The following is a 22,655-nucleotide window of genomic DNA, read 5'->3' on the forward strand; positions in this document are numbered from 1 at the left end:
ATGTTATCCGATATTGTGATTCCCATTTACCAGTCATCTGGGAAGACTGTCTATAAACCATGGAGGAAACAGACCTCAGTACTACAATTATCCAAGGGGATAGACGGATTAAAAATTGTAATCTTGGGCTAAAAGATATGCAAAGTGCGTATATTAGCACCAAGCACTCCAATTAATAAGAAATTATTTCTCTACTTGGATTTTACTTACTATCAGTTAACGCATGGTTGCGACTAAGTTTAGTCTCTTCATGTATAACTCAGGTTCTCAACCTTGAACCTAGTTATGGTGGGGTTGTTTACTGATGAAATTTGAGAACACGTCAAGGACTTACACTTGGCTGATGAGTTATGTCACCAAGTACTTTCATGGAAAGTGAAAAGCGATTGTCTTACAGATACATCTTTGTCGTGATAACTCGTTTAGCATGCTCATGTGCATTCTAAATGGAGTCTACACACTAGATGGTTGCAAATGGAAAACTATGTGCAAAATTGAGATATTATTCTTGATTTCATTGAACCTCCTACTACACCGTGTTTTCAGTCAAACAAAATAGCTGGATCCATGAGGGATACCATGGTGGAAAACATTAATGTTCGTATGAAGATCCTACCACTTTTGTTTTTCGCGGACAAAAACACTTCTCCAAGGGGGGAGTAATGTCATTCCAAGGGTAGGACTATAGGAGGGCATGGCCTTGGCCAAGGGCCAATGGATACACATGCGGTACAGGGGCTATATATAGGAGGTCCAATGGCCTATATATAGGTATGGTTGGGTGGTTAGCGGAATGTCTATCTGCCTATGTCCTTTCAGGCTGTGGCAAACCATAGATGATGAGCGCATATCTGGGATTGTCATCTGCAATCTCGGTGCTGAGAAGAAGATGACGAAAGATCTAGAGGCTAAAATTAATCGATTTTACATGATTCAAAATCCAATGATGTAAAAGTGGATTTTACAATACGAGGATGCAAAGCAAGAGCAGCAAAGGGTATGGATCAAGTGGAGACGGGGAAGATGACCATCAATGCATTATTTGGCGAGTCTAGAGAGTCTACCAACATTCATGAGCTTAAGATGACCATCAATGCATTATTTGGCGAGTCTAGAGAGTCTACCAACATTCATGAGCTTAAGATGGTTGCAGAACTGATTGAAAAGCGCACAATAGTGTGGTGAAGAAGTGACTGAGGAGGAGTAGGAGTACTCTCGGGGTTGCACAACCAAGGTAAGTTTGCAATGTACAAATCGTAGCTTTCTAGATGTTTGAACGGCCACTCATAATCTTTGTTGGTTGTAGTATAAGTCATACACAACAGCATGGTGTAAAGGTCGACATTTTAGGGTGGAACGGATTGGCATGCTACAAGAGATTTTGAGGATCTATTATAGAGGATTTTTTGTGGACTTGTTTGACATGCAATGGTTCAAGATAAACATGGAGGGTCGCAACGCTACTGTGTGCATAGGAGAGTCTGGTTTCCTTGAGGTGGATTCAACTAAAAAATGGACCGACCTAAGAGACGCTTTTGTACTACCCAAGCATTGTAAACAAGTAAGTTTGTAAATATTTAACATCCAATTTTAGAAGTTATGTGCTTGGAAGTACTCATGTAAGTTATGTGGCTCTGGCAGGTGGTATTTCATTCTACAAAGTCTGCATCAAACTGGTGGTACCTCATAGAGGTAGCCCCTCGTAGTGCACAGACGTATGAGGGCTACCATGTGACAATCACTACGGCATCAGTGGAGGAGATCAGAGAGGATGCTCAGTCAAAAGCCTCTGAGGTGGTGCCAAACGAGCATCAAGATGCTACTCTCTATGGGTTGTATGTAGAGGATCTACAAAATAAATTAGAGGACATCTCCCTAAACAGAGATCTCTATATAGACATAGGGAGTTATGTTGAGCTATGTGAGGATGAGAGAGAGACCTCTTAAAGCCATAAACATTGTATTTGAACAATTTTGCTTGTTTGTGGACTTGTTTGACGTGCAAAATGGACCGACCTAAGAGACGCTTTTGTACTACCCGAGCATTGTGAACAAGTAAGTTTGTAAATATTTAACATCCAATTTTAGAAGTTATGTGCTTGGAAGCACTAATGTAAGTTATGTGGCTCTGGCAGGTGGTATTTCATTCTACAATGTCTGCATCAAACTGGTGGTACCTCATAGAGGTAGCCCCTCGTAGTGCACAGACGTATGAGATCTACCATGTGACAATCACTACGACATCAGTGGAGGAGATCAGAGAGGATGCTCAGTCAAAAGCCTCTGAGGTGGTGCCAAACGAGCATCAAGATGCTACTCTCTATGGGTTGTATGTAGAGGATCTACAAAATAAATTAGAGGACACCTCCCTAAACAGAGAGCTCTATATAGACATAGGGAGTTATGTTGATCTATGTGAGGATGAGAGAGAGACCTCTTAAAGCCATAAACATTGTATTTGAACAATTTTGCTCCATTTTATAATATAGATTATATTCACGTGGCTTTTTGTCCATTCTTGTCTATATGATATGCTTGAGAAATTTAAATTGTGTTTAATCGTCATCGCTTCCACTCCAAGCCGAAGGAGTCCTCAAAGGGCAGATAGATCTTGCTCTTCAAACAAAGAAGCAGGAAGAGTGCAATATCGCTACTCGCTAAGGTTAATTTGAAGCTGGCTTAAACTCCCTCCCCCTTTTTATGAGTCCTCTCTCTCGCTCTCTCTCTCTCTCTCTCAGGTCTCTCTCTCTCTAGACTCTCTCTCTCTCTCTCTCTCTCTCTCTCTCTCTCTCTCTCTCTCTCTCTCTAGGAATCCCTCCCCCTATTATCTATAGTATACATCATAACTTGTCCATATTTTCTTCTCCATTCAATAGTGAGATTAAATGTTCATGTGTTTAATGCAGGTATGGATGATGATGAGTTTCTTTCTTCTTGTCACCCCAATAGAGGAGGTGGTACGAGGAGAATCATCGCTCTAGAGCACCATCACTTCATTCCACTCCTTCAGTGTCTCCCTATGTTTCAAAGCATTCAGTGCGCTCTAAGACTTCGGTGTCGACGAGACAATCTTCACACTTGTCTAGGCACTGTCGTTCTAGTGGTGGCTGTTGTTGTGGAGATGCCGCTGCTGATGCCTTGACACCACCTCGTGTCCGACAAGGCTCCTTACCTTCCCCTTCTTTTCCCGTCTCCCACACCAGCCACCACATCACCATCTATGCCAGGTTTTGCATGGCTATCGGCCATTCCTGGCTACACACCACCAGCTACTCCTCCGGGAGTCACCCCTATCGACACTCCTCACTTCGAGGCCCAGACTCTAGTGGAGACACCTGGCATCTGTACTTGCATTGAGACACCACTAAAGACACCACTCGAGACCCTTTCCGAGACACCCAGGTTCACACGTCACAGGCAAGAGGACTTACCCTACTCGGTCAACATCAGCAGCAGCAACATAATCTTGGATGACGAAGGCAAGAAGGTGATCGCGCGCATGCGCAGTCTTTTCTCTCAGGTGTTTTGACACGACATACTACACACCTGGAGTGAAGTGCCAAATGAAGTAAAAGATAGAGTCATTAGCATGCTGCATGACGAGTTTCCCGTGTCAAGTTGAGATGAGCGCTTCAATGAAGACCTGATGAAGGTTCGAATGCGCGAATACTGCAAGCACAAGCGTTCTGAAGTACAAAAAGAAATAAATCATGGGTGGAACAGACCAGATTCGTTGGCCAAAGAAGATTGGAAGAATGCAAAGCGCGCAGCACGCGAGAATCCGGACAAGTGGAAGCAACAAAAGGAGGCAGCCAAAGCACGAGTAGAGGCAGGTAGCTCACACCACTTGGGGAGTAGCGTGGGCATCATTTGAGGCTGATTTTGTAAGTGTTTTTGCATTGCCATTTAGGTTTGGTAGTTATGTCTATTTGTACTTTTAAATTCTAACATAATGTATTCTTTGTATGTTTTAAAGAGAAATCCCAATCCTCGAGCGAGTACTTCCGAGCGGACAAGAAACCGAGTGAGCATAAGCAATGAAAAATATTAAATCAAGATCTCGATAGCTATTCTATAGAGTATAGTGTAGCAAACTAACCATGTTGCATCTCAAATAGACTCAAACAAAAGAGCCATACTCTTCCTTTAACGTGTTCACACACATTAAAATAGTCTCAAACAAAAGATTCATACTCTTATTTTAATGTGTTCACACACCCATTGATACACAGTCATATCCTTGCTTCTGAACCATCTTACTGAGCATATTCCAAAACTCTATTTGTGCAAACTTATTTTCCATTGTAAATTCACATGTTGCAATTGTCATAATTTCGTGCACAAATAGATCAAAAGATGGTAACTCAAATTCCACATGTCCATCGCATAGGTAGCTCTTGAACTTGAATGATATCCTTTGCTTGCTTGAGTGCCATGTGTAGGCTGCTTTGTGAAGGCATTGCATGTAGTTTACCAACTACTATGGAGGGACCTTTGGACTATTACTAGTGTGTCCTTCATTCCAATGCCTTGTGTGCTTTCAACAATTGCAATGTGAGCCTTCTAGAATTGACATTGGCCATGACTGAGAAGGAAGATTTGTTCACCACAAGCAAGTTCAATAGCCTTTATCTTCACTTGCTCTCCCATTAGAGTTAATGGATGCAAATTGAATGCATTAGTTATTTCATAATGTTGTATCACAGAAGAGTTATAAAGTGCATAGATGCTATTGTCAAACATAAGAACAATCTTGTGGTCACATTGTTGTCCATAAATGGTTATGTTCCTAGCCATGGTTGACTGCAGGATGAGGAATTTCAAACTCCAAGAAAACCTTTCCGAGCAATCATAAAAAAGAGCAAAACCCCACAAGACACATAGAACTTAAATCATAATAAAAACATTTAATATCAAATTACATATTACAATCTATCTATCATTGTCTCTAAACGTTTAGAGAATTCCTTATAGAGACTTTAATCATCCACCCTTATATTAACTCCTTGATTATCCAAGGTTATCCTCCCTCCTCTCAATCAGGACTTGTGGTCATCAATATTCAGGCCATGGTAGATGCTTGGACAAGTAAAAGTGTGTGTGTGTTCGCGCATGCAATGTTGTGGAGGGGGGAGGAGGGCTTAATCTTAATACATAATATTATGGAAAGTTCTTGTAAGGAAGTTATAGAAGAAGTAGAACTGGTAGATCGTATTGGTAGGTTGAAGCCAATATGAACAATGTGTATTTGCAATATTTGGTGCTAGATTCTACCTTATTGAAATTGGGGAGATTTCTTTTTGGGTGAATGACTCCATTTTGGCTAGCTCGCAAAAAGATATTTCAGCGTATTATCATGACACTTGAGAAACGAAGAGGAAAAGGAAAATATCATTCACATCACATACTTGAAAAGAAAAGTTTTTATGGACTACTGACTCTTTTAGAGTTTTCATGGTGAGTTGCAAAAGAGGAGCCCCCAATCACGAGGACTTTGTGGCCAAGGGCGGGAGAGGTGATGAAGATCATAAGGTACTGTCGACATGAACAATAATCACCACTTGCATGCAGCAACTTGGAAATCACCTCTTATGCAATGCCTTCGCAATCACCTTGGCCCCATCTTTTGGCAAGAAGAAAGATAAAGAGTGTGTGTGTGTGTGTGTGTGTGTGTGTGTGTGTGTGTGTGTGTGTGTGAGAGAGAGAGAGAGAGAGAGAGAGAGAGAGAGAGAGAAAGAGAGAGAGAGAATGCGGTTCATATTTCACAGTTGCCGGATCACAGCCGAGGAATCTTTTCTCAAAAACAGCCTTTCTGATCACGTGTCAAAAATGACTTTGATGCGCTGATGCCCTTGTTCAGCAATTCCTACCTCCACCTTCTTCTAGAGTTCCACAAAAGTGGCTCACTCCGCCATTGGGCAGCGAACTCTGCATGGAAGGGGTGTGCATGATCTCAACCAATCTAGCCAATTACTCTCTCTCTCTCTCTCTCTCTCTCTCTCTCTCTCTCTCTCTCTCTCTCTCTCTCTCTCTCTCTCTCTCTCTCTCTCTCTCTCTCTCTCTCTCTCTCTCTCTCTCTCTCTCTGTGTGTGTGTGTGTGTGTGTGTGTGTGTGTGTGTGACTCAGTGCCGCCTCTATAAGTCACTCACAATGCTCGAAAAAAACCTAGGTTTAGTGTCAGAGAAACCTAGGTCTAGTGTAACCCCACCTACAAATTTTGAGATCTACCTCTAAATTTTATAGTTGAATGTGAGAAAACCTCCAAAATTTGAAAAAAATTAGTGTAAAATTGGTATAAAAACCTTCAAATTTAGTCAGTTTACCTCAATTGTTTCTAACATGTAGGTTTGACAAGTTTTTGGAAAAAAGTTTTTGTCGAGCACTGGTCACTCACTCTCAGCGGGGCGAGTTTAGTGAATTTTTAGTGTCGTGTCTTGTTCACTCACATGGCTTCTCTCTGTCACGCACTCTTAGAGTCTCAAAAGAAAGTCAGACTCTCTCTGTCTCTCTCTTTCTTTAATTTTTTGGAAAAACTTTAGAAAGACATTTCCAAAACATCAGATACAAGCCTGTCCAAAAGACTCAAACGTCCCTCAACATCCATCCAATTGATGGCTTCAACCACAGTGGCAATGCTCGTAGCATGCGTCTTATAAGAATTCTATGATAGAAGTCAAAATTCATGAGCCTTCTTCCTCTCCTAGCTTATGCACTAATTAGACAACTCTTCACCTCCTAACAGCACAAACATTGGTACACTGATTCTGGTTTTGCATATCCTCCTTGCGTCTAAACCTCTGTAGTGGCTCTCGAACTTTTCTTACTATGCGGGATCTCACACGGACAATGGGAGAGTGAATGGCACATAAAAAGCAGTATTTCATTTTGGCGTAAAGCTTAGGAAGTGCGTACCCATCATAAAGGCAAGCATCTTGCACATCTCGCACAACAGCTTGTTCAACAATGTTTCTTACAAGAGACCGCTTGACAGCCTTGTCCTTGGGCACACATCACCCACAATTTGCTTTCTCTTTTCGTGGAGATCTCTCTCTCTCTCTCTCTCTCTCTCTCTCTCTCTCTCTCTCTCTCTCTCTCTCTCTCTCTCTCTCTCTCTCTCTCTCTCTCTCTCTCTCTCTCTCTCTCTCTCTCAAGATGCGCACATGCACCTAGATCTGCTCGCCGGTCGGTGATGATTCTAAGCTATCCCACCACAAATTTGGAGGTTAGCATATCGCCCTTCAAATGTCATTCTGTTGCACTAATCAGAAAGACATGCCTCTCCCCTATCCGTTTGCAACGGCGCTCAAGCGGTGGAAGGCTATTTTTAGTGCTACCTACATGTGCGACCTCCTAAGTGCTGCAGATCCTTTACATAGCCTGTGTTTCTGTACTTGATACATCTACTCCAAGTGATGCATAACCCGCCAAGGTTGACATGATTGTCACCGGTTCCATGCCGATCCTTTAACATGTGCACAAGCTGACCACCGGTGGCGTCCAGTGGGACTGTTGTTACCTATGCATGAGCGCAAACGGAGTCATACTGATCGGTCGAGATTCCTTGAAAATTGTGAACGATCAGCAACGTGCATGTGCGCAGCCGTTTTTTGACCTAGTAGACAGCAGTCCACTCTTTTGATCATAACTTCTTCATCCGAACTCTGATTTGGGTGATCTATAGCCTCAATCGAAGAGCACAAAGTCCTCTACGCATTGATGTAAAGACAGAAATTTTCAGAGTTATGATAGGCGTTTCTGTAGTAGAATTTCCGAAGTGAACAGGTTCAACAAAATTGATTCTCATCTCCTATTTTACATACAATGTCTTCCGGCACTCGCAAGGGTTCTTCTTCTTCAACAAGGTCCACAACCATTGTGGAAAATGATCCAAAATCTCTTAAGTGTGGAGATAGCAACACAACCACCCAACCAACGACATCGGAAACCATGATCATGGCGTACTTGGTATCATTGCAAGAGACCGTAAACAAACAAGGCGAAGACTTATGAGCACTTGCAATGGAGAATGGCACACTAAGGGTACTTGTGGTTGAGAATGAGAATCTCAAGAGGACACTTGAGATGCAAACAACACGTTTGATGCAACTTGAAGAGGAAGTCAAGGAATGTAAACGCTCTCTTGTGGACTTGAATGCTTTGAAGGAGCGGATGAGCAAAGTAGAGCATGACCATGTATTGAAAGAGGAGAAATTGGACACTATGAGCCGGGATGTATGCGACATGAAAAATGTATGCACAAACAAGTCTTGGACTGATGTATGTGGTAGCAATGTGGTTTCTAATTCCTCACTCATGCAAGCTATGGTTCAAACAAAGAATGTTGAGAATGTGGATGTGGAGGAGTTGAAGGAATGGGAGCGACGTTCCAAGAACATTGTTATTCGTGGAATTCCCAAAGAGAAGTTAGAGACACCTCCTTCTCTTGCCATTGTTATTGAAGATTTATTCAAAACCCACTTTGGCATGTCCGAAGTTATGGTCTATGGAGCACATAGAGTGGGGAAGCAAGGAGCTCCTCACTCAGGAGAACGGCCAATTGTATGCACCATGCCGGATGAGACCAAGCGAAAGATTATCCTTGATAATAGTTGGATCTATTTGAGGGATACAAAATGTTTTGTATGTGAAGATCGCACTATTAACACTAGGTTGGTAACCTAACAGGACATAAAAGTGTCCTTTCACGGTTTTGAAAAAAACCTCCAAAACCATAGTAGATCCACTCATTTTGTAAAATCCTTTCATGAGGTTATAGTTCAAGGCCTACTACACATGGAAAAAATAAGAAACTTGTAAAATTTCTCATCTTTTGGTCACACCAAGCCTCCAAAGTTGATGGATCACTGCATTTTCATCAAAACAGTCATTTCTTACGTTTTGTTGCATAAAAATAAGATTAGGGATTTTTGTAGGACTTGAGATAAATTCCCTACTTAACTTCAATGGGTTGGTGATCAGAATATATGATTGATTCTCACTCACTATTTTTTGTTTTGCCAAAATAACTAGGTACAAAAAAGTTGAATTTTTACCATTCTGCAAACCTATCATCAAAGTTTCTATAGCCACGCTGAATACAAATAATATATGCATGTTTTCTTAGTTCCCTATTGTCCTTTATGTTCATATGCATCCATGAAACATGTCAAAAGAATAATACATCTCTTACCAAGGGGAATCTTGGAGACAAAGATGAAGTGTTAAATACAGCAAACATGAAAAAATCGGGTTCAACATTATGAGTTGTAGAATCCCATAGAAACTATTTAATATCTATCCAAATTTTCTCCTTATGACTAGATATGATTACTACCTACAAAATGCATGTAGTTGTCACAAGAAACTAACAATATTGAAAAAGTTGTACTTGATATATTAGAATGTTTCGTTTTCTTCTATAATTGAAAAAATCAACCATCGTTGTGTACCATGCAAAATAGGGTATTAGGTGCCCCAAAACTCAAAAATATTAGCTTTATGTTACAATATGCAACATAGAAAATCAAAAAAGCATTTGGATATCATGAAATCCACCAAAAAAATCATAGAAGAGCTAAAATTGGCTAAAAAATAGGATTTGACAATTTTTGTAATTTGGTCATAACTTACAACTTTAATATTTATTTCTCCCTAGAAGCATCAGGACATGTTGAGGATTACTAAAGATAGTTCTCTAGCATTATAGACCTCACAAACATGAATTCTAGAGTGATATAGTTGCAAAAAGTTGAAAAAAGCGAAAAACGTGACCCGTTTTTTCACACAGTTTAGGTTGTGAAATGTTGTGCAAGGACAATGTTAAAGATGGAATTGATATTCCAAAAAAATGTTGAGTTTTTTTCAGCTCATGAGACAACTTTCTAGATAGATAGCACCTCAAAATCCATTTTGAAACTCTTGACATAATTCAAGGAAAATGGTCACTTAATAGGACATAAAAGTGTCCCAGGACATAAAAGTGTCCCATTACCAACCTAGTGTTAAATTAAGCAACAAAATATGCGTCGCAAGGCATATGAGGAAAAGAATAATAAAAACAAGGAGATCTCTCATGAAGAAAATGTGCCCAAGGAGGAGGCAAGTCTCTCAAGCAAATAGGGATGCGTGACCTATGAGACCGAGTTACAATTGAAAATATGCTTTTGGAATTGTAATTGATACCCATGGAATGCGGGGGTTGGCATTGATGAACTAACAAGCAAAGCCGATGTTGTACTTCTTGTTGAAACTTGGGAGCATGATACACAAAGGATTAACGGCTTGGAGGATTACAATGTACATTCATTGATGTGGTCAAAGAATCTCAAGCAACGAAGAGGACAAGGAGGGTTAGCATGTATGGTTAAGAAAGGATTGGAAGATTTTGTATCAATTGTGAAAGATGACAAGTACAAACGTTATGTATGGCTGAAAATTATGACACCAAAAAGAGCACCCATTTTTGTAGCCGGTTGCTACATTCCTCATCATGATTCTCCCTTTTATGCTTACATGGATAGAGATCAACCATTTTCTGATTTGGAAGAGGACATTGCTTATTTCAAAGGTGAAGGTGATGTTATTGTATTTGGGGATATGAATGCTCGCACAAAAACATTGCAACATGATACTCAACAATTTGATATGCCATACATTTCAAGGGAGTTGGAGGAAGTTCACTTGTATGGTCGTACTTCAATGGATGAGAAAGAGCCGGATCACTATGGAAAGTTACTTTTACACATGTGTAATAGCACGGGTATGCTCATTGCCAATGGTGTATCTTTGTGGAGTGGAACCAATGGATTTACATGTAGGAGACATAATGGGGATAGTGTGATTGACTATATGCTACTCTCTGAAGCCATCATGTATCGCATAAAGAGTTTTATGTTTGGTCAATGGACCCCGGAATCCGACCATCGCACCTTATGTATTGACCTTTCATGTGGAGAAGCAACTAAGCATGATAATCTCAGCCAAAGGAAAGAGAAGTTATCACTATGTATGGATTTCAAACGGACACCAATGTACATTGAAATGGTTGAGCAAAAATTATGGATGACAAAGCTTCAATGTGATGCACCATTGGAAACTAAATGGAAAGCTGTCAAGAAAGCTATTTGTTCTTGTGTGGAAGAATGCTTTTCCATAAAGCATCTCCATGGTATCAACAAAGATAGATCTCGCAAAAGGTGGTTTGATAAAGAATGTCAAGATGCTCGAAAGTCCTTGATAAAGCTTGATGCAACTATGGACAAAGACAACTATCAAAGTCATTTGCATACATACAAGGCATTGATTCAAAAGAAGAGAAGAAGATGGGAAGTAAAGCAACAAGAATTTCAAGTCCAAGAAAAGGCACATGCATGTGGAAGATTTTGGAGAAACTTGAGAGGCAAGCGGGTTGAGAATTTTGGTAACTTGAGTCTAGTGGATATGTTCACACATTGTAGGCAATTATATAAGCAAGAAAATACTGAAAAAATGCCATTTTATGGTTCACTCCCATGTATGCCGTCTTTTTTTACTATTGAGGATGTATGCGGTGGGCTTGAAAAGTTGGCCACTCGCAAAGCAGGAGATTTTCAAGGTATCAAGCCGGAGATGATCAAATGGACGGGAGATTTTACCCATGAGTGGATGTGTGATATGTTCAACCTTGCACTTCAACATGGTATGCCTTATGATTGGAGTACTAATTGGGTTAAGCCTTTGCATAAAGGAGGGGATGTAAAGAATGTAAGCAACTACCGGACTATAATGATTGGGTCTCTTATGGCAAAGTTGTTTGGGTGCATAATGGAGATGAAATTGAGTGATTGGGCTGAAGAGAATGACAAGCGTGCAAAGGGACAAGCGGGTTTTGGTCGATGCCATAGCACCATTGATCATCTTGTCACTCTTCGTGTTCTCATGGAGGAAAGTCGGTTGAAAGGCAAGCGATTGTATTGTTGTTTTGTGGACTTTAAGAAAGCCTTTGATATGATTCCACGTAACAATTTTTGGAGAAGGATGGAAGAACTCCAAGTGCCAAGTGAGTTTATGCTTGCGGTTTCTCGAGTTTATGAGAAGGTGATTTGTCAATTGCGCATGGGAAGAGAAATTTCAGAAATTTTTGTAAGCACTATTGGGGTTAAACAATGATGTCCATTGTCACTAACTCTCTTTGGTCTATGCATCGATCAATTGGAACAAATGGTACTTGACTTTATGCAAGAAGAAGGCATTGAAGAGGTCACTATTTGCAATGCGGTAATCATGCTTTTGTTGTATGCGGATGATGTAGTGCTTCTAGCACACACTTTAGAAGATGCACAAAAGCTTATGGTTGTCCTTGAGAACTTTTGCTTGCATAGTGGGCTGATTGTAAATGAATCCAAAACAAAGGTTATGCTTGTGAAAACCAACCATAAGGAGAAGCCATGCATTGTGTACAACAACGAGACACTTGAAGTTGTTGAGAGCTTTAAGTACCTTGGCCTTGAGGTTCCATCCAATCACAAGTGGCATGAATGTGCTATGCGTCGTTTGGAAGCGGGAAAGAGAGCATATTATGCATTTGAGAACATGTGTAATGCGGGAAACATCAAGTGTTGGGTTCTCAAGAAGTATACTTTTTATGCATTGGTGACACCGGTTCTTCTTTATGGAGTTGAAGTGTGGGGCGGGAGCATCTCAAAGTCTACTTGGAAAGAGTTTGAGAATGTCCAAAAGTGTTTTCTTACAAACTTTCTCCAAGTTAAGACACAAACACCATATATGCTCCTACTTCTTGTGTCGGGATCTCTTCCAATTGAGGTTATGGGCATGAAAAGGGTTGTGGAGTACATGATAAAGATGCGTCAAAACCCCTCACATCGACTTCCTACAATTGCATGGGAAGCAAGCAAAAAAGTTTAAAAGACGCATAAAAGCAAGATCTTGAGCACGGGATGGATGCAAGGCATAAAGAAGTGGTTTGGGAGATGGGATGCATTACACTTGCTACATGATGCTTCAATTGACTCTCAAGTGAATGAAGCTGTTCTACAACGCCAATGTATTACGGCTTGGGAGAAATCCGGTGGGTCACGCTTCATACATTACACCACCTATATTGCCCCCAACTACAAAACCATGTTCTTCGCTGAGAGAGGAAACCGTACTCACACTTACATGCTTGAGCCTATTCCCTTGTCCGCGATACGCACTATCGCAGCAATTCGGCTTAGCTCCCATTTCCTTCGATGCGAGATAGGGCGTTGGGGCAATGGAGAAGAGTCAAATCGATTGTGCACATTATGCTCACTGCAAGTTCGAGAGTCTGAGTACCACACACTACTAGCGTGCTCAGCTTTTGATCACATCCGAACTTGCTTCTCTCACATTTTCAGCCATAACTTAGACCTACACACTTTCCTCTCCCAGCCAAAGTGTGGGCTCTCCATTGCGACTCTCATCACTACAATTTTGGAGCATCGAGAGTCACTCATCAGCCATACACATACTACATCATATGTAACTTTGGTCCCATAGGTCATATTTGACCTCCGAGGACGATAATAAAATCTATCTATCTCTCTCTCTTAAGAGAGAGAGAGAGAGAGAGAGAGAGAGAGAGAGAGAGAGAGAGAGAGAGATCGTCGAGTGAGTGAGGGCAATGCAAGGTAATTGCATGAGCAAAAGCAGAAGCAGCAGAAATATCATCAAGTGAGTGAGGGCAACGCAGGGTGTTTGAGATGCATGCCAATGGGGGGACGAGTATGCATCATGGGGTGTAACACTTTTCTCAAGTTTGAAGTGCTAAATTGTCTGAGCAAATGAAGTGGTCTAATTGTATGGTTCATGCAAATGGCTATATTAATGTCATGTTAAGTATCTTCGATGTTCACCCACATCTCACAAGCCTGCAGGTCGAAGCAGCAAACATGCAAGGTGTGTTGCGCACTCTTTTCCTATGGAGAGAGAGAGAGAGAGAGAGAGAGAGAGAGAGAGAGAGAGAGAGAGAGAGAGAGAGAGAGGAACTACTTGTTTGGCTTCAACCAGTTGGTTTGGCTAGTAAATCAAGTTCCAAAGGATGCCGAATACATGTGCTAGAACTTTGCAGCATCAGCTACTATGGTAAATGTAAGAAGCAACTTGTTTGAAATGCATGCCAAGGGATGAGTACATGCCTTGGATCGGATGCATCATGGGGCATAACACTTCTCTCAAGTTAGAAGTGCTATATTATCTGAGCAGATGGAGTGGTCTACTTGTATGGTTCGTGCATCTAGTCTTGAGCAGAAGACTGTGTACCCACGATTGTCCAGAATCACCAATCCAAGGTCGATGTCATCCCTTCCACTATTTGCGAGGGATCCAATTTGGGAGGAATCTCTGAGCTTGATGATAACGCGCATGCCCTTCTAGCCCTTGGCAGTCTCTTTGGCGATGTCCTCTCCTACCATCGAGAGGCCCGATCTTGGGTGCCAATGAAGAGGCAGTTCCAACCAGCTCCCCTCCTATTAAACGAACAAAAAACACCTCCTCATATTCTTGCTACCCTTTCTTTATCAGCATTGCATCTTCATCGTGGGTGCAAAACATGCATCACTTAGCTTCACGTCTACCGGAGTTTACGGGTGGCTCCCTCAAGGGTGACATTGAACTGGAGCACGACTAGAAGTAGGGGAGCAATTAGCATCGTTGCCCTTGTGATCAAAGCCCTCAAAGATCCCGAGTTCGATAGGAAGAAGATGAATGTATTGTTGCAGATGCTGCTCCTCGTGAGACTGAGATAGTAGCTAAACGCGCTATAATCGTTGCTCAAGAACGAGTACTGTTGTGGTGGGCGCCTGTGCTCTCGTGTGAACATGGCCTCTAAAGACAGTTGGAGCTACTCATGATTAGTGCTAATGGCCTTGTTAATTTCCTCTGAGTTTCGTGCAACAATTATCTCCCTTCGAGCTCTGACACTCAGATTCCTGCCTATTTAATGCATAATCAATACCACAATGATGAAGTCGACTAACAGGAAACAATAGAGATGCCATCATTTGCATTTATGACATTGTTATACTACAGGTGCTCCTCATGATTGTTGGCTACCACTCTCATAATTGCATTGTCAGAATTCCTCCTATAATATGACCATGCAAGCTGTGGCAGCTCTCGATTGACTTTTTCTTCTTCTTCTGCTTGCCCCTCAGTCCTAGCATTGGCGATAGGGTTTTGCTCCATGCTAGTGTGTCCCATGAGCTCTTAGCTGGTTTTTGACCTGCAGATTGCTCTTCCTTCTCCTTATACATTTAAGAACATCAAGCACAATGGAAACATTTCTATCGGTAATGTGATCGAAATTTCCCTTGTGATGCGTCCCCGTTCAATGGCAAAAAAGCTTGTTGGCACAATAAAGAAAATTATCGGTACTGCGTTTTTGTGGGTTACTCTGTGAATGGCAAGGATCCAAAGGATTTGCAAATAGAGATTGACGATGGGGATGTTGAGATTCCAAAGAATTAGCTTAATTAATCTTAGGTAGGTGCCTCTCTGGAATGTAGCGCTGCTAAAGTAAGTTATACTTTGTGGTACTACTGTTGGGTTTTTCTCACGAATCATTTTTGGACAAATGTGAGCTTGTTATACTTCTAACAAGTGTATGCTCAGCGTGTCAAAAAGAGGGGGGAGAGAGAGAGAGAGAGAGAGAGAGAGAGAGAGAGAGAGAGAGAGAGAGAGAGAGAGAGAGAGAGAGAGAGAGAGAGAGAGAGAGAGCGAGAGAGAGAGAGAGAGAGAGAGAGAGAGAGAGAGAGAGAGAGAGAGAGAGAGAGAGAGAGAGAGAGAGAGCGCACCGATTCACATGCTTCAGACAGTGATAAATTTCACAAACAGCCATAGAGGAAATCTCTCAAAATAATGGTATTTTTTACCATTAAATTCTATTTTCTTGAATTTTCAAACCCGATTTTATCCTTCTTTCCCTCCCTTCAATTGGTTGTTTTAAGTTTTCAATGAGCTCTTAGCACTATATTTTAGCAGACTTGAAATCAAAAAATTGAAAGAGACGTAGACTTTTTTAGAGAGTTGTGTGTGTGTGTGTGTGTGTGTGTGTGTGTGTGTGTGTGTGTGTGTGTGTGTGTGTGTGAGAGAGAGAGAGAGAGAGAGAGAGAGAGAGAGAGAGAGAGAGAGAGAGAGAGAGAGAGAGAAGATCCTGCAAGGTAGTTTGGTCGTGCTCACATGTTTGCTTGGTTTTCATGAGGACTAAAACTCAAGTGGGAGAATGAGCAAGTTAAAGTGAAAGAGAAGAAAGATAAGTCAAATATCAAAGTAGATCTAGTCAGCTTTGGTCCCTGAAAGTGAAAAGGCCTTAACTTGGAGATTTTTCAAGCTCAACATTTTGTTGTAAAGATATTTTGTATATGATGAAAATAGTCGGTGATAGTGATATTGTTTCTCTTTTTTAGAGAGAGAGAGAGAGAGAGAGAGAGAGAGAGAGAGAGAGAGAGAGAGAGATAAGCATCTTCTCTCACTTATTAGCGCTCTTCCTAGTGGACATACATGGTAGCTCTTGGTCTGGTAAGTCTCTATTATCTGCAAAAAATGTGATGTCAATGTGATGCAACCCTTTCTCTCATCCAACTGGAAAGATTTCCTTACCACCTTGTCTTGAGTAGACACAAGCTGAAAAGAGATTGAAATTTGCTACAAACAAATTATGACCTTTTAGACATCTGCTCAATTTTTTCCAAACAATGATCCAAAATGGAAAGGAGTCGCATCTTCCATTATTGTGAACTAAGCTGTTCAATTGATCTATATTTAAGTTTTCAAAAAAACAAACTTTTGCTAGCAATGGTGACATGTATAAGGACGACTAGATTGGTATAATCATGATTGGGGAGCAATGGTGCTGACATTTATTGTTTGGATTTAGAGAAAGCTCCATCTCTCTCTCTATGATATCTCTTTTTAGAAAAGAAGTATATGTATACGTGAAAAACTCACTTCATAACTTTGCTCGATTTTGAGCTTGCTCGGATAAGTTTGCTCAATGTTTGGTAGAACTCTGTTTTAAACAGTGGTCGATGACAGGACGTGACCCCACCCCGTACGAGCGCAAGTACGTAGGCAAAAAGGGCTTAAACACCCTGATGGACACTCTCAGTTCTCACGACGGCATGGTTACTAGTTCACTTTACTCTTTTACATTTGCTGTATTTTAATGATAAGCTAAGAAAATATATTGTTTTGTAATTATATGTTTATACTTATAGAAAGTCCTTATTGCTTTTTTTAGCAGGAATCCGACAGATATGCTGCTTGGATGTGATGAGACGTTTGATTAGACGACGTCAATTGTAACCATAGCCAGATAGCACTAGTGTTCTTTTGTCATAGCATGTATATGAGATGACATGTGTACGTCTTTTTGTAACTATTGAAAAACCATGTATTTTCTCAAATCAATCACAACTGTGTTATAACTATTACATTTGCAAAGCTTAACAATCAAGTGATTTTGCCTATGATGTGTATAATTTTGTCATTGATTTACTTTCATCAATTCACTTTAGTCCAATTACGTTTGCCATTTTGTATCTTTATTGTGCAAACAATACTATGCATGATGGAGTTAATGGTTATATTGTCTTGTGGGTGACTACTTTGGGTCTATACCTTGCACTTCCTTTCAAAGATGAATCTGTACTTATCTTGGATTCATTTAGGTATATTTTATTCTGGAAACATTTAATATGGTTGATGGGTCACCCAAAAACTTTTACTATCGGGTGTCGCTCTATAAGCGTCTCAATATAAGGTTTTATTGTCTTGTGGGTGACTACTTTGGGTCTATACCTTGCACTTCCTTTCAAAGATGAATCTGTACTTATCTTGGATTCATTTAGGTATATTTTATTCTGGAAACATTTAATATGGTTGATGGGTCACCCAAAAACTTTTACTATCGGGTGTCGCTCTATAAGCGTCTCAATATAAGGTTTTGCAACGTCGCTATGAGCGTCGCTACAGAAGGACTACAATCGTTTCTATAGGTGTCACTATATGCGTTGCTATTTAGCGACACATATAGCAATGCCTATAGCGATGTTTCCGTAACGATGCTTTTAGCGACGGTGGTAGCGACGCTGGGGAGTAAAAAAACCCAATGTATTTTTTTCTCTAAAAGCGTCACAAGTGCACATAACCTCTTGTAGTGTGCACATACATAATGATCAATCTAGATACAAGATTGGCCATGAACCACCAATTCTATGGTCATGTGTGAGCGCTTTCATTGTTGGGGAGGCCAAATCCACCGATTATCCAACGACCTTCAAGACATACACACACCATTGGCGTACGCTTTCACAACTCAAGCTCATCACATGCGACACTTGGATAGAGAGAAAAGTGTGACCATAATTTACTTTTCTATTTTTTTAGTCCCAATTTGGTTGCGGTTTTGGTGTGCAAATTTAATGAATTTTTTAATGTGTGATTTAGGTTCCGGTGTGAATATGGCCCAAAAGACTCATTAGAGACAACACCACACCATCCAAGTGATGTTGAAGGAGAAGACAGCATTGGGGATTTGACATCAAGCTCAGTGCCCATTACTACAAGGAAGAGGCATGCCCTGCTCACTAAAGGCTTAGTCTTCAAAGGTTGCCAGTGCCATTTCCGTGTTAAGCGATTTGCTAAGGAGCTAGATGTAGGTGTGATATCTTACATCCATCCTATCACACGAATAAGGCGGATGAGGTATGTCATGGTTCTTCTCATCCAGATGCATCTTTGAAGTTCTCCCCTTGGATTTCATTGCACAAAAAAATATGGGTGTCAAGTATGCTTTATCGTGGCTTTTTTCCCCAACAAGTCATGGAGAAGCATATACAAGCACTGCACACCCAAAAGGAAAAGGATCCTAATTACACATTGGTGAGGGATGACTTCTTGTGTATATGTGATATCATGAATATAGGTAGCAAGCCCTCCGTTGAGCAATATCAAATGCATGATAATGATGCCAAAAGTGTGCCGCGTTGGTGCAATGTAAATACGCTCAACATATTCATATATCTATCACAAGATCCAATGCACAATGTGGAGTTTATGCTAGGAATCCAAACTCCATGGCAAAGAGATATTTGTTACAAGTATGGAAATGGAAATGTTCTAGCAATGGATGCAACCTTCAGAACAAATAAGTAGAAGTAGTGGCTGTATTGGCATTTTCATATTATGCTCAATCAAGTTCTCTATGTATTTTGTTGCATCCTACTGACAAGCACTCTTGCATGTGTTGTAGTTCTATCTCTACACTATACTAGTCTTTGATAGTCATCACAATGGCGTTCCCATTGCATGGATCTTGATTCTTCGGGCACATTTGAAACGACATGTATATGGCTCACAAGCTTTAAAACCATATGTTAGATCACTTTAAGTCTTGGGAGCCTGGAGCTTTCATGGTTGACAATGCTGAAACAAAAATTGGTGCTTTACAGTATGTCCACCTTTTATTTCACAATCAATGTAAATGACCACAATTGCATTATAAGTCTCACGTATGCACATGCTTTTTCCAAGATTGTATTCCATGTACCTATTTTGTTATGTTTATGGCACGTCAAGAGGTGTTGGCTAAAGCATCTCATCAAGAAGGTGAAGGATTGGCCAACAAGGGCAGATATGTTCCGTGCATTGGGATTGATTATGAATATGTATGGTCAGCCTACCTTATCAGAGGATTCCACAAAGGGTGATGCAAAGCTTTTGTTGGAGTCCTTCTACTCAATGTAAAAGGAAGAGGAGGAGTTCACCTTGTACTTCAAAACATATTGGGAGTCAAAGATAGGTATACAATAAACTACCTCTCATTTGTTTTTTGTGTACTGTCATGGTATCCCTCTCATAAGATTCATGATTTTGCACATAGGCATGTGGGTACGTGCAACACGCAATTCCCCACATGCAGGGAAAGACACAAACGGTGCTATTCAACGGCATACCATGGCCATCTCAAGTGAAAGTTTTTTGGCTCATCAAAGAGATTATTGGCATGTAGAGTTGATTGGCTTCTACATAAGCTAACTACATTGTGCCTACCCTTTTATTGGTTCATGCAACAAGTGAAAGAAAATGTCTTCAATTGCAACAATGCAATAGAGAATTTCATTAAGAACTCCTACCAACAAGCATTCTCGATGGATATGTCAAGCATATTGATTCTTCTTCAGGTGTTGCATTGGTGCAAAGTATTTCAACACAAATGCATTTCCACATGGTGTACAATGCCGATTGTGATTGGGCATGATGTACTTGTGGGTGGGTTGAAAAAGGAAAATTTTTCAAGCACCAAATCAAGGTAATGCTTATGAAAGGAAATTCCCATTCATCATTAATAGCACAATGCTTGCTCATGTATAGCGGTTCAAACATGTCTTCAAGGCCGAGACAAAACATGGCCATACTTACAAGGACAAAAAGTGTTCATGAGGCATCAAGTCCTGCCATGGATTGCAATGTTCTGGAAGGGGAGCCTAGTATGGTGGAATTGTCAACACATGCCCCAAGCATTCAACCACTTCAAATCATTTTTGAGGAGTTGATTGACCTAGTGGGAGAGGGCAAGGTGCTCATAAAGGAGGCATGTGAAGGACTCAAGAAGACCTTAAGTCATGTGTACCTGGTGAAGGCACACAAAAAGATGGACGATGAAGTTAATGTGGGCTTCATCACTATGGAGGATGGTTTTGGAAACACACTCAAGCGTCCACAACCATTTTTTGAGAGGAATTATGGAAAGAAGCACCAAGAGCCCACTGTCCAATCCTTCATGAAGCCAAAAAAAAGCAACACAAAGTCTCTATGCAATCAAATTTGGATGCAAAAGCCAAGAAGCTCACCAAAAATGTAGAGTCATCTTGAGGTCTTGTCTTGTGGCAATCTCCTAACTTATTTGTTTCTAGACTGTCCTAGCATCTTTTGTTCAAGTTTTGCAATTAATTCATTGTTCCCTTTCTCTCCTACATTTTGTGTATGTAAACTCACCTTCGTAACCATCCCCCCCCCCCCCCCCGCACCCCACACACACACACAGATCATTTTGCAGGGGGTTGTGATCTCCACTACTTGCAAGATGTATATGTCTATTGAATTCATAAAAAAATAAAATTGGATGTAAGCAACAGTTACAGAAAGGTAGTCAATGGCACTATAGCCACTCATTCCATTTATACTTTATGCCAATATCTTTGGTACGAAGCTTAACTCCATTTATAAATTCCATGTGAGAGGAATGTGTTACTCAAGTCATTAGATTTACTTTGGGCACATACCTTCTCTCTCTCTCTCTCTCTCTCTCTCTCTCTCTCTCTCTCTCTCTCTCCATCCACCCAAAACACACACAGACACACACAATTTGCTAATCAAAAGAGTAAGCGAACCATACTTGAACTCCTTTTGCAATTTAATTTAGGAACCATAAATAAAATAGGAGAGTTACAATGGCTTTGAATTCAAAAGAAGAATAGCAAGGTTGGTGGACATAGAAGAGAAACTTTAAGTTACATTGCAATAAATGTCTTTGAGTCTAGTAGATCTCCTACGAAGCAGTGTGTTGTTGATATTTTGAAGCATTTTGCATTTCCTCTTGCAGTTGTCACGTACTGTGGTTTCACCTGCTACTTGATTGCCTAAGACCTCATCACTTGCGACTTGGTCGTGGTCCTCCTTACCAAATTTGTCCATTGTGTCCATGGGAAGAGGTTTAACTAGGTCATCCTCAACACATACACCTTTTGGGGAAGGAGGAGTCACCAAGTCCACTATCACCATACAAAAAGAACCATAAACAAGCCTTTATATATATAGTATAAATTTAAAAGAGAAGCTTTTAAAGACAGTCACAATGTCATAGAAAGAAAGGGGGTTTACCTCCAAGCCTTATAGGACCTTCAAGTTGCTTATCCTTTGCACACTCTACATATTCCGCCACAAAGAACCGGCCAAATTTAGAGTGAATAGGAAGACTTGAATCATACATGTGAAGAGAATTTTGATCTTGTTGCACATGCAAATCGTTCTCTCTTCTAGACCACTTCCCTACATAGCGAATATAAGGAATTGACACCCCTATGTTGTGTTCTTGAGCAAAGTGGCGTACCATGCCTGCTCTGCGAATGACGCCTTGGAGTCCAGCTTTTTTAGCCTTGCACTCAACACGCTTGCAATAAAAAAACGTTTTTATTTCTTGATATATACATGATTTCCTTGTACTGCATGAACGCAATAAAACACATCCTTCACTTATTGCAAATCTATTGAGCAATGTATGGTTTACATAATGTGTAAGCATGCATGAGCACTTATTAAAACTCCATGAGCATGATGCTTGTTTTATACCACACAAAAAGTTGAAACCGTGAAATCAACCCCATACCAATGCACGGCCCCTTAATCGCAATAAGAAAGTCAATACCACAACATTCTCACCATTGATAACCAAGTCTTCTTTCAAGCTATTACAAAAAAGCATAAAACTATGTTTGCAACACAAGAGTCAGAGTAAAATAATCATAACATCATCTAAGCATTAAGGTGTTTGTTTCTACTTCCATAAAACATTAGCACAATTCAATCACCTCAAAGCTCCAATGGCAAGCAAATTCAAAACCATCTTGACAAATTTT

At 40.6% G+C, this 22,655-nt stretch overlaps 1 pseudogene; it reads left to right on the forward strand.

Annotated features, from left to right (window-relative positions):
* The first annotated feature begins 17,894 nt into the window (after positions 1–17,894).
* On the forward strand, positions 17,895–20,881 carry LOC147465577 (uncharacterized; annotated as a pseudogene).
* The last annotated feature ends 1,774 nt before the right edge of the window (positions 20,882–22,655 follow it).

Source organism: Adiantum capillus-veneris, chromosome 1 (assembly GCF_014529385.1).
Source record: "Adiantum capillus-veneris isolate H3 chromosome 1, ASM1452938v2, whole genome shotgun sequence".
NCBI lineage: Eukaryota > Viridiplantae > Streptophyta > Polypodiopsida > Polypodiales > Pteridaceae > Adiantum > Adiantum capillus-veneris.